Here is an 11,646-nt window from a genome sequence, read left to right on the forward strand (position 1 = left end):
AGCAAATTGAACATGAGAATATTGTTCACAGACAGAGGAATTGTCTGTGCCACACACCGGGCATGTGCCCCCTCTGGGCCATGCTAGTGATACACGCTGTGGCCAATGACATGGTGGCGAGAGGGATACCTGTGAACACAGACATGTTTCTTTACAGCATTAGAGTACTTGCCAGAGCAGTGCCCCAAATTACCAGAAAAGAGTGGCGAGTACCTGCTGATTTTGTTTTCTGACCTGTGGTGGTTGATGGTACTATCTTGTCCCTAGATTTGGAAGGGTTACAGGTGTCTGCAAAAGGAATTGTGGTACTGGGAACAGATATCCATGGGTGCCAATGGCGCACAGTTGTGTGCATTGACCCCAACATACCGTTCAGAAAACTCACAGATAAGGATCTCTTAGAAGACAGAAACAATGATGGTGAAATCATATTGGAGATTTGTATACTTTGTAAAATTATGGCGCAATACAAGAAGGTACAGAGACCCCTCATGGCAATTGTAAGTGGTCCTCCCCATTGTATCAGAAAGGATACAAGGTAGACAAAAATAAACTCCAGTACTGTTTACCCAAGGTGCTCTACCTAGGGCAACTCATCTCCAAAGATGGCAAAAGAATAATACCCGATAGGGCTGCCACAGTGTGTGCCACCCCCAAAGAAACAACAGTGAAGAAAATTAAAAATTCGTAGGTCTCTGCAACTATTGCAGAGCCTGGATTTTAGACTATGGGACATACACCAAGCCACTCCTGCCTGGCCTCAAGGAGGCTCAAAAGGAAGATGAACTGATTCATTGGACACCAGAAATGGTGACTGCTTTCAATGACCTAAAAGAGGTGATTTCATCAGCCCCAGTTCTAGAGACCCCAGGCTACACACAGGAGTTTTATTTGTTTTCGCACTCCAATGGCACCCTCATGACCGCAGTGTTGACCCAGAAAAGCTCCATGGGACACAAGCCTCTGGCCTACTACAGCAGTACACTTGATTCTGTCCTGCAGGGACTGTTCGCTTGTGAACAGGCACTTGCTGCAGCAGCATTCTCAATTGAATAAAGTTCCACTATCGTAATGGGATGTTCAGTAACATTGTACAATGAGCACTCGCTGTTTGCCATACCGGAACGCTCCAAGTCCACTTTAACCACACAAAGAGCATCTGCCTATGAGATAATACTGTCAAGCCCAAATATCCACATAGTGCAATGCAGAACACTGAACCCAGCCACATTTCTGACAGAACCCTGCACAATGAAGACATGCAACAACATGATTACGCGACATATGAAGGGGAAGGGGATGACATTCCTGTTAGGGAGAATTCTCAAAAATGTCCTAATTCCTTTCACCTTAGAGACCCCCAGCAACTTTGCTGGATTTTAAGGACTTGATTTTTTTTACCTGGAGAGAGTGAGACCCTTTTCCCACTCTCTCATGTATTTTAACATGATTTTATACACTGTGTTTCTTTTTGGTTATGGAGTCTAACAACTCCATAGGCATCATCTTTTACAATTGTGTCACAAAGCACCTTCAGTCCAGTGCAACAGGGAAGTCTTCCAGATTTCCCAAGGTTTAAATACCTTCTCTGGGATCAACTACTGTTTCCCAGAGCAGTAAAGTGAAATTAACTTTACTTAGCACTGTACTTGCTAGACCCAGCACACCCTATTTTACAATAGAGTGCAAGAGGGGTTACTTACTATCCCCTGTGTCTAACTGCTCATGTAACATATTTTATGTTACCCTTTCCTCAATTGACTGGCTAGTGGCAGTATTTCGTTTTTGAACTACCTTTTACCGCAACCGTTCATGGCTTCAGTAAAGTAACTGTGGGAGCCATCTTTTTCAAGGTCTTTGTAGAAAGATCCTTCTAAAGAGTTTCTCTGTGCACCAAACCAGGTTTGGTCTCTTTGCTCATTTCACCTTTGGCGGGGTTTCTGAGAGAAACCCGCCTCTGGCTCCAGAGTGTTGGAGTAGGCAGGAAGTGAGGGAGGTGCCTGAAACTCCCTGTACTTAGTCTCCTGGGAGACCCAAATGCACTCTGAGGTGATTGACTGCTGACTGTCCGGCAAGACAGCCACCCTGCTGGGTGAGTGACAGCTAGGCTGGAATGAATTGGAGAGAACTGAATAAAAGGCGAGTCTTTTGGCTTGGAAGGCAGAGTCGACCACTGGACGAAGGAACCAAAGAAGAGCTTGAAGAGGACACCTGCTGCAACTGCTGGACCGTTGGTTTGCCCGGTGAAGCCCTGCTGCAGTGATTACTTGCCAAGTTTGCATCGACAGAGAAGTCCCTGCAAGGACGACTTCTCCCTTTGATTTGGTGGGACCAATCATCTGCAAAGTGGGCCACTGGGACACCCATCTCGGAGCTGGTTGAATTTCCTCAGTACTGGTGCAGTGCAGGAGTCCCCCGACGTTCTGTTAGGGAGAATTCTCCAGAATGGCTAATTTCCCTTACCCACTGAGACCCTCAGCAGCTTTGCTGGATTTCTGGGATTTATTTCTTTCACCTAGTAAGAGTGTGAGCCCTTTTTCCCACTCTTATGTGTTTGCTGTGTGTGTTTAACATGTTTGTGTTCATAGACTGTGGAGCCTCACCTACTCCACAGACATCATCTTTTTACTGTGTGTTACACAGCACCTTCAGTGCAGTAACACAGGGTTATCTTTTAGACTTCCCAACTCAAACTCCATTTTCTGGGACTGACCACTGTCTCCCAGAACATATAAAATTGCCATTAACTTTATTAGCCTCTGTAAAACCACAGACCCAGTACATCCTATCTTACATAGAGTACTGGAAAGGGTTAATATTTATCCCTTTTTGTCTGTTTCTCTTGGAGCATTGTTTTGCTCCCTTTTCATCAAGACTTAGCTGGTGGCAGTGGTAACTAACCTATTTTTCCTACTGCAATAACCTTGCTATTGTTTTAGGCTTTCTTGGTAGCCTTGAACTTAAACCCGATAGACCATATATGTTTTATTTCGGTTCCAGCTGGGTTAATTCGCCATTTATTTTTGAAAATATCTTTCTTGTATTTTACTCTGTGCGCCAAACCAGGTTTGGTTCCTGTGTTCACCGTCTTTTCACTGGCTTCTACGCAGAAGACCTCCTTAGGCACCTGTATGTCTGGGGGACAGGATGTGAGGGAGGGGTTTGGACTCCCTGCACAGGGTCTCCTTGGAGACCTATGTCACACTCTGAACTGATTGGCTGTGGTGACTGTCCCGGCAGTACAGCCACCCTGCTGTGTGATTGACAGCCAGGCTGTGTGAATGGGAAAAACTGCATAAAAAGCAGGTCTCTGGGTCTGGAAAGGCAGAGTCGCCTCTGCAACAAAAGAACCGATGACTGAAGAGGACCCCTACCATGACTGAACCACCCGGTGAAGCCCTGCTGCAGGTCCAAATCCTCAAACTCCAACGACAGAGAAGATCCTCCATAAATCTTCTTCCCCCTGATCTGGTGGGACCAACCAGTTTGCCCAAACTGCAAGCCATGACTCCCTCCTCTGGTCGAATTCGCTGTACAGAGCTATAGTGGGCCAGATAGCCAGGAAGGTCAGACCCTGCTTGGATTTTAATGAGTGCACCTTTTATTTGTTGCTTTGCTATGCTGCTGGTTTCTTCCCTGGGCAGTGCAGGACCCTCCAGTCTTCCGACTTCATGTCAGTCCGATAGTCGCTTCAGGAACCGTGAGCCTGCAGGAGCTGCCAGGAACGTCCACCTCAGCTGCAGCTTCTTTTCCATTTAAAGGTACAGTGCAAATCCAATTGTTCGTTTTTTGTTCAGCCGCGGTGTGTGAAATCTTTCTCCAATCCGAGGGCTTGTCCTTCTCTAGTCTTTGAACTAACTTTTCTGCCGACCAACTTCATCCGGAACTCTTGGCAAAGACTGAACAGTGAACTATCCTGAGCTGTGTGATCTTGAGCAAAATACTTTTGTCCTATTGACTTTGGCCCTAAGCCCTTTTGATTTGAATCCATCACTGTAGTTCCTCTTTTTAGATTGCCCTGCTTACTTACCTGTTGGTGCTGTTCAATTTCTGCCTAACTTTGTCTTTCCCTCCCTTTTAAATTTCTGGAGTGCCATTTTGCTCACACTTCATTTGTGAGCTTTACTTGTCTGGAACCTATTGGGAGTGGTGTGGTGTATTAAGAGTGTGATTTCTAAACTGCTTCACTTTAGTGAAATGTTATACAACTGATGTGTAAATAAATGTATATTCTTTTACTCAGAAACCTTGAATCAGTGTTTGTTTGAATCATAGTAATTGCTGTCCTTTGTGTAGCTATTGATACTGCTCACTTGCTCTTGAGATACGTCTGGCTGCTCAGCCATCGCTACAACTTTTACTGTGTTGTACAGGCTTGTACCAAAGTTGAATTTGTACTATCACTTGTAGTCTTAATTGTGTGTGGTGTTCCCAAAGGGTACTGCATATAATTCTGCCTAACAAATGTGTACAGCGGTGAGGATCAAGTATAGTAATTACACGTAGAGTGCTGCTATTACCTTGGATCAACTAACCACAAGGCTAACATCACTAAAAAGCAATATTAATCATGTCTGATATGGAAAGCTACACTCAGGAGACCCTCCTTAGTTACACTGTGGATTATTTAAAAAACCTGTGTAGAGAAAGGAACCTCTCTGCCAAAGGCAAAAAGTCTGAATTGATTGACAAGTTGTCGAAAAACCAACATCTGGGGAGTGGGTCTGAAATGCCTGATTCTCCAGCAAATGTGGAAAATAATGAGGATGATAATGTGTCTATTATTGATGAGTTAGAGGAAGTAAATGTGTCTCCTAATGTAGGCCTCACTGCTCCCTTGTCTGATCAGCAACCTCAACCTTTGTCCACTGGGATCCCATCAGGTCCTACACTCAGTCCTGAATTCATTGGTCTAGAAAAGATGAGGTTTGAATTGGAATTCAAATGTTTAAATGCTCAAACTGCACAAAAACACCAAGAGCTTAAACTCAGAGAAATGGAGTTGAATCATGAACTAGAAATGAAAAGGTTATCTCTTGAAAATGTGTCTTCCCAGAGTCTTCTAGGCCTTTCAGTCCTAAGAGACTCCATATGCCTACAGAAATTGTGGGTATGTATGAGGTTAAGCTTGATATTTGGGATTGGTTGGCAATGTTTGAATATAACCATGGGATTCAAGGTCTTACAGGGAATCAGTTGCTTCCCTGGCTCTTCTCTAGGCTACCCACTGTTGCATCTGATGTTGTGATGGAGTTGGGGAAGGTAGATAGAATAGACTATGAGTGTGTGAAGCTAGCTTTAATTGCTAGATTTGGGAATACCCCTTCCCAGTACCTTAAGAGTTTTAGGACCCTCAAAAAGCATGACGGTACCCCTTGGGTTACCTGGGTATGTGAATGTTTGAAAAACGTAGATGGTTGGGTTAAGGGTTACAGAGTAAACACTTATGAAGGTATGAGAAATCTTGTTATTTTTGAGTCAATTTATGATGCCTGCTCTCCTGAGATAGATCCCAAGAAGTTAGCTAAGGCTGCTGACTTGTGGGTTGCCAACAGGGCTACTCACAAGGATTCTGGGGCAACTCAGAAGAAGGATGAAGGAAAGCAGCCAAACAAAGATAACAAGGAGAATTCTAATGCCTCCAATCCAAAAGAGGGCCACAAGCAGCAACATAAAGGTACACCACAAGCGAAACCAAATCAGGCTAGTGTACCATCTGGACCCAAACCAGATGGAGGTCAGAACAAACCCCCATTCATCAAGACATTTGGGAAATGTTATGTGTGTGGGTCAACCTACCATGTGAGAGGGGATCCCAGATGTAAGGGTAAACCTTCAGGGATCCACACTGTCTCCTTAGCCTTCTCCCCAGAGTAAGAAGTACCTATGGCAAGTGGAGATGTTCACCTACTGGCTGATGAACCCATGAGAGTCTCAGCTAGTGTTTCTTTAGTGTCCCTGGGCTTGTGGGAACAACAGAATTTTGATGTCTATAATTCCATCCCAGATAATACTAAAGATTATTATGAAGATAGTGTTCTTGTGAATGGCTAGGAGACTCCTGCCATCAGAGAAACTGGAGCCAGCATACCTGTGGTGGATGAATCATTTTTCAAGCTGGAGGATGTTGCTAAGGCACCCAAACGCCTCACCAAGTTAGCTGGAGGCCCTGTGCAAATGCTTCCCCAGTTATCAGCTCTCATCCAGTGTAATGATATGACTGTCAAAATACCTGTTAGTGTGCAGAGGGAAGTGGCTGGGAGAGTCCTGTTGGATAATGACTTGAAAACTCTTGGAGTTGTGTCAAGCACCCCCAGGCCTCCCAAGCACCCCCAGGCCTCCCAGTAAAAGGAGACAGGAGCTCACTAGGCCAGTAAGGGAGAGGACCTTGAGAGGCTCTCCAGAGGTGTTGATAGAGGAAACTATTACTCCCACTCCACAGAAGTTGGTCACTGCTACTTCTAGAAACAATGAGGCAAAGGGGAAACCCAAGACCTCAAGGAAAAAGTCAGACAGCACCCCTGTGCTACCAACCAGGACATCCCCAAGATTGTCCAAAGTCACACCTGTGACTCCTTCCCCTACTGAGGCAGAGTGTGAGGTGCAACCTTGTGTGTTTGAGCCAGTTTCTGAAGAATCAGATCTGGAAGAAGACACTGGGCCTCATTACACGGATGGCGGTAACCATGGCGCTAGTAGCGCCATGGTTGCCACCGGAGTCCGGCATGGTGAATGGCGGAATTACCGCCCCATTCCAAGGTTGGCGGGGGCGGTAATTCCCCATTCACCATGGCCCTTCCCCATTCCCATTTGAGCCCCCATAGGGCTCAATGGGAATGGGGAAGGAGCAAATAACGGTACCGCAATCAGCGGTACCGTTATTTGCTCTGAAGTCCCTCAGCGGGTCCTGTCCTTAACATGTGGTCTGACCACACATTAAGGACGGGACCCACTGAGGGACCTCGTAGTAGGGCGGTAAGGGATTACCGGCACCGGTGCCCTTAACGGTGCCAGTAATCCCTTACCGCCATCCGTGTAATGAGGCCCACTGTCTTAGTTGGAGATATTGACCCTGTGGACCATCGTGAGCTGCAGTCTGTACTGGCAGAAGGTGGACCCAAAAGGGCAGACTTCAGCAGAGGACAAAGAGAGTGCCCCACTCTCGAGGGTTTTCCATAACAGGCTGCTAAACAACTTGATGGGCAAGAAGTTGGAAAGCATAGGTTAAGCTGGGAAGATGGCCTCTTCTACAGTGAACCGACTGAGCCTATCCCTGGGGACTGCAAAAGAATTGTAGTGCCCCTTGCCAACAGACTCCAGTTCCTACCGTTGGCCCATGAGATACCTTTGGCTAGTCACTTGAGTTTCAAAAACACCAAGGAAAGGCTCTCCTTATACCTCTACTGGCCTAAGATGGGTTCAGAAGTTGCCAAATTCTGTAGGAGCTGTCACACTTGCCAAACCTCTGGCAAAAGTGGAGCCAATAATGTGGCATCCCTGGTGCCTCTCCCAGTGGTGGGAGTACCTTTTGAGAGAGTGGGCATTTACATTGTTGGTCCCCTTGACCCTCCCACATCTTCGGGGAACAGGTTTATCCTGGTTGTAGTAGACCATGCTACAAGATATCCAGAAGCGATACCTCTGAGAACTGTTATGGCTCAGGCTGTGGCTAAGGCTCTACTTGGTATTTTTACCAGAGTAGGGTTTCCTAAAGAAGTGATATCCGACAGGGGATCCAATTTTATGTCCCACTACATGCAAGCCATGTGGAAAAACCTGTGGTGTCACTTACAAGTTCTATACAGCCTACCATCCACAGACAAATGGACTGGTAGAGAGGTTTAATCGTACTATGAAGAGCATGATAGGTGCTTTAGAGGAACCCCTTAAAAGAAAGTGGGACCTTCTACTGCCATGCCTTTAATTTGCTTATAGGGAAGTCCCACAAGAGGGAGTTGGTTACAGTCCCTTTGAACTTCTCTATGGCCATCCATTCAGAGGTCCATTGGCACTGATTAAGAAGGGGTTTGAGAGTGCTCCTTCCCCCAAGTCAGTCAGAGTGACTGACTATGTGATAGGTCCTGGAGGAGAATTTCACACATGATGGCAGAAGCTACTGATAACTTAAAAGCAGGTCAGGCTCTGGTCAAAGATTGGCATGACCAGAAGGCCAACATGGTTGAGTTTACTCAAGACCAGCTGGTGTTAGTTATGGTGCCAACAAGGCAGAGGGCCTTGCAGGACAAATGGATAGGACCCTTCAAGGTTGTGGGCAAACTTAGAGAGGTGAACAATTTGGTGGATTTAGGCAGACAGACCTAAGGAGGCTCCCAGAGTCTTTCACACCAACCGTTCGAAGGCATATGTCTCGAGACCAGAAGTGGGAGCTTTGCTTCTAGCTTCAGCTCAAGAGGAAGAGGAGAGTGAACCTCTACCTGACCTCATCAGAGGCCAACCATTGGATGAGAAAATAGAAGGAGTCAATCTCTCTTCTCAACTGCCCTCTGAACAACAAGAGGAGTGCAAAGCTCTGTTAAATCAGTTTGCCTCCCTGTTTTCACTATCACTAGGCTTGACCCCTTGGGGCCAGCATGATATTCTCTCTGGTGACTGTTTACCTGTGAAAAGCAGAGGTTACAGAATGTCAGAACATGTGAGATCCCACATCAAAGGAGAGGTCAACAAGATGCTTGATCTCGGGGTTATAGAGCCCTCTACAAGTCCATGGTCTAGTTCAGTTTTCTAGTACCAAAGGCAGGATCCAAGGAGTTGAGATTCTGTGTGGACTATAGAGCTCTAAATGCAGTCACTAAGACTGATGCCCATCCTTTGCCAAGGACAGATGAACTGGTGGATAGACTTGGTTCAGCCAAGTAACTCAGTACATTTGATCTGACGTCAGGCTATTGGCAAATAGCCCTGACAGACCATGCCAAGGTGAAAACTGCATTCTCAACCCCATCAGGCCTCTACCAATTTAGGGTTATGCCTTTTGGACTAAAGAATGCACCTGCTACATTCCAAAAGATGGACAATCAAGTTCTGAATGGGATGGAGGACTTCTGCATGGCATACTTGGATGACATTGCAGTGTTCAGCCTTACATGGAAAGAACATATTGATCACTTAGGATATGTTTTGCAGGCTCTTGAGCAGGCATATCTGATCATAAAGGCAGGTAAATGTCAAATTGGTCAGAGCAAAGTGGTCTACCTTGGTCATGAGGTAGAAGGGGGTGAAATAAGGCCATTGCCTAGCAAAGTACAAGCTGTACAAAACTGGGCCACCCCGACTATTCAAACCCAAGTGAGAGTTTTCCTATGTCTCACTGGGTACTACAGGAATTTCATAGAGAACTATGGGACCATAGTTTCTCCCTTGAATGTGATCTCCTCTCCAAAATTCCCTAAAAAGGTTAGATGGAATGAGGAATGCACTCAAGCCTTTGAAAACCTGAAAAAGGCCCTTTGTCAAGCTCCAGTCGTAAGAGCTCCTGATTATCACCAACCCTTCATTGTGCAGACAGATGTCTCCAATACAGGTATAGGTGCAGTCCTTAGTCAACTGGATGAGAAAGGTAGGGAGCACCCCATTTGCTTCATCAGTAGGAAACTGAAGGAACCAGAAACAAGGTGGTCAACCATAGAGCGTGAATGTTTTGCGATTGTGTGGTCTCTGAAGAAGTTTAGACCATACTTGTGTGGATCTACTTTTGTGATTCAGACAGACCACCAACCCTTGAGATGGTTAATGCAAATGAAAGGGGACAACCCAAAACTTCTGAGATGGTCAATCTGCCTGCAAGGGTTTGATTTCACCATTGAGCACAGAGCAGGTTGTCACCACTAAAATGCTGATGGTCTCTCTAGGATGTTTTTAACCGACTAGAGGTAGAGATTCATCCAGGAGTGGATTAAATCCTCCTGTCCCTTAGTCTGGGGGGCCAGTGTTAGGGAGAATTCTCCAGAACGGCTAATTTCCCTTACTTACTGAGTCCCTCAGCAGCTTTGCTGGATTTCTGTGATTTATTTCTTTCACCTGGTAAGAGTGTGAGCCTTTTTTTCCCACTCTTAGATGTGTTTTGCTGTGTGTGTTTAACATGTTTGTGTCCATAGACTGTGGAGCCTCACCTACTCCACAGGCATCATCGTTTTACTGTGTGTTACACAGCACCTTCAGTGCAGTGACACAGGGTTGTCTTTTAGACTTCCCAACTCAGACTCCATTTTCTGGGATGGACTACTGTCTCCCAGAACATATAAAGTTGCCATTAACTTTATTAGCCTCTGTAAAACCACAGACCCAGTACACCCTACCTTACATAGAGTACTGGAAAGAGTTAATACTTATCCCTCTTTGTCTGTTTCTCTTGGAGCATTGTTTCGCTCCCTTTTCATCAAGACTTGATGGTGGTAGTGGTAACTACCCTATTTTTCCTACCGTGGTTATCTTAAATAACCTTGGTATTGTTTTAGGCTATCTTGGTAGCCTCAAACTTAAACCCGCTAGACCATATATATGTTTTATTTCTGTTCCGGCTGGGTTTATTCATCATTTCTTTTTGAAAATGTCTTTTTCGTGTTTTACTCTGCACGCCAAACCAGGTTTGGTTCCTTCGTTCACTGTATTTTCGTGGACTTCTACGCAGAAGCCCTCCTTAGGAGCCTGTATGTCTGGAGGGGGACAGTATGTGAGGGAGGGGTTTAGGACTCCCTGCACAGGGTCTCCTTGGAGACCCATGTCGCACTCTGAAATGATTGGCTGTGGTGACTGGCCCGGCGGCACTGCCCACCCTGCTGTGTGATTGACAGCCAGGCTGTTTGAATGGGGGAAAGCTGCATAAAAAGCAGGTCTCTGGGTCTTGAAAGGCAGAGTCGCCTCTGGAACGAAAGAACCGATGAGGAGCTAACGGAGGAGGTCCCCTACCCTGACTGAACCACCCGGTGAAGCCCTGCTGCAGGTCCGAATCCTGGAACTCCAACGACAGAGAAGATCCACCAGGAATCCTCTTCCCTGAGCTGGTGGGAGCAACCAGTTCGCCCAAACTGCAAGCCAGGACTCCCTCCTCTGGTCAAATTCGCTGTACAGAGGTACAGTGGGCCAAATAGCCAGGAAGGTCAGACCCTGCTTGGGTTTTAAGGAGCGCACCTTTTATTTGTTGCTTTGCTCTGCTGCTTGTTTCTTCCCTGGGCAGTGTAGGACCCTCCAGTCTTCCTACTTCATCTCAGTCTGACAGTCGCTTCAGGAACCGTGAGCCTGCAGGAACTGCCAGGACCGTCCGCCTCAGCTACAGCTTCTTCTCCATTTAAAGGTACTGTGCAAATCCGGTTGTTCGTTTTGTTCAGCTGCGGTGAAAGTGTGTGAAATCTTTCTCCAATCCAAGGGCTTGTCCTTCTCTACTCTTTAAACTAACTTTTCTGCTGACCAACTTCATCCGGAACTCTTGGCAACGACTTAATCGCGAACTACCCTGAGCTGTGTGATCTTGAGCAAAAGACTTTTGTCCTATTGACTTTGGCTCTAAGTCCTTTTGATTTGAATACATCACTGTAGTTCCTCTTTCTATATTGCCCTGCTTACTTACCTGTTGGTGCTGGTCAATTTCTGCCTAACTTTGTCTTTCCCTCCCTTTTACATTTCTGGAGT

Source organism: Ambystoma mexicanum, chromosome 13 (assembly GCF_040938575.1).
Source record: "Ambystoma mexicanum isolate Mex_15411 chromosome 13, UKY_AmexF1_1, whole genome shotgun sequence".
In the NCBI taxonomy this organism is placed as follows: Eukaryota; Metazoa; Chordata; class Amphibia; order Caudata; family Ambystomatidae; genus Ambystoma; species Ambystoma mexicanum.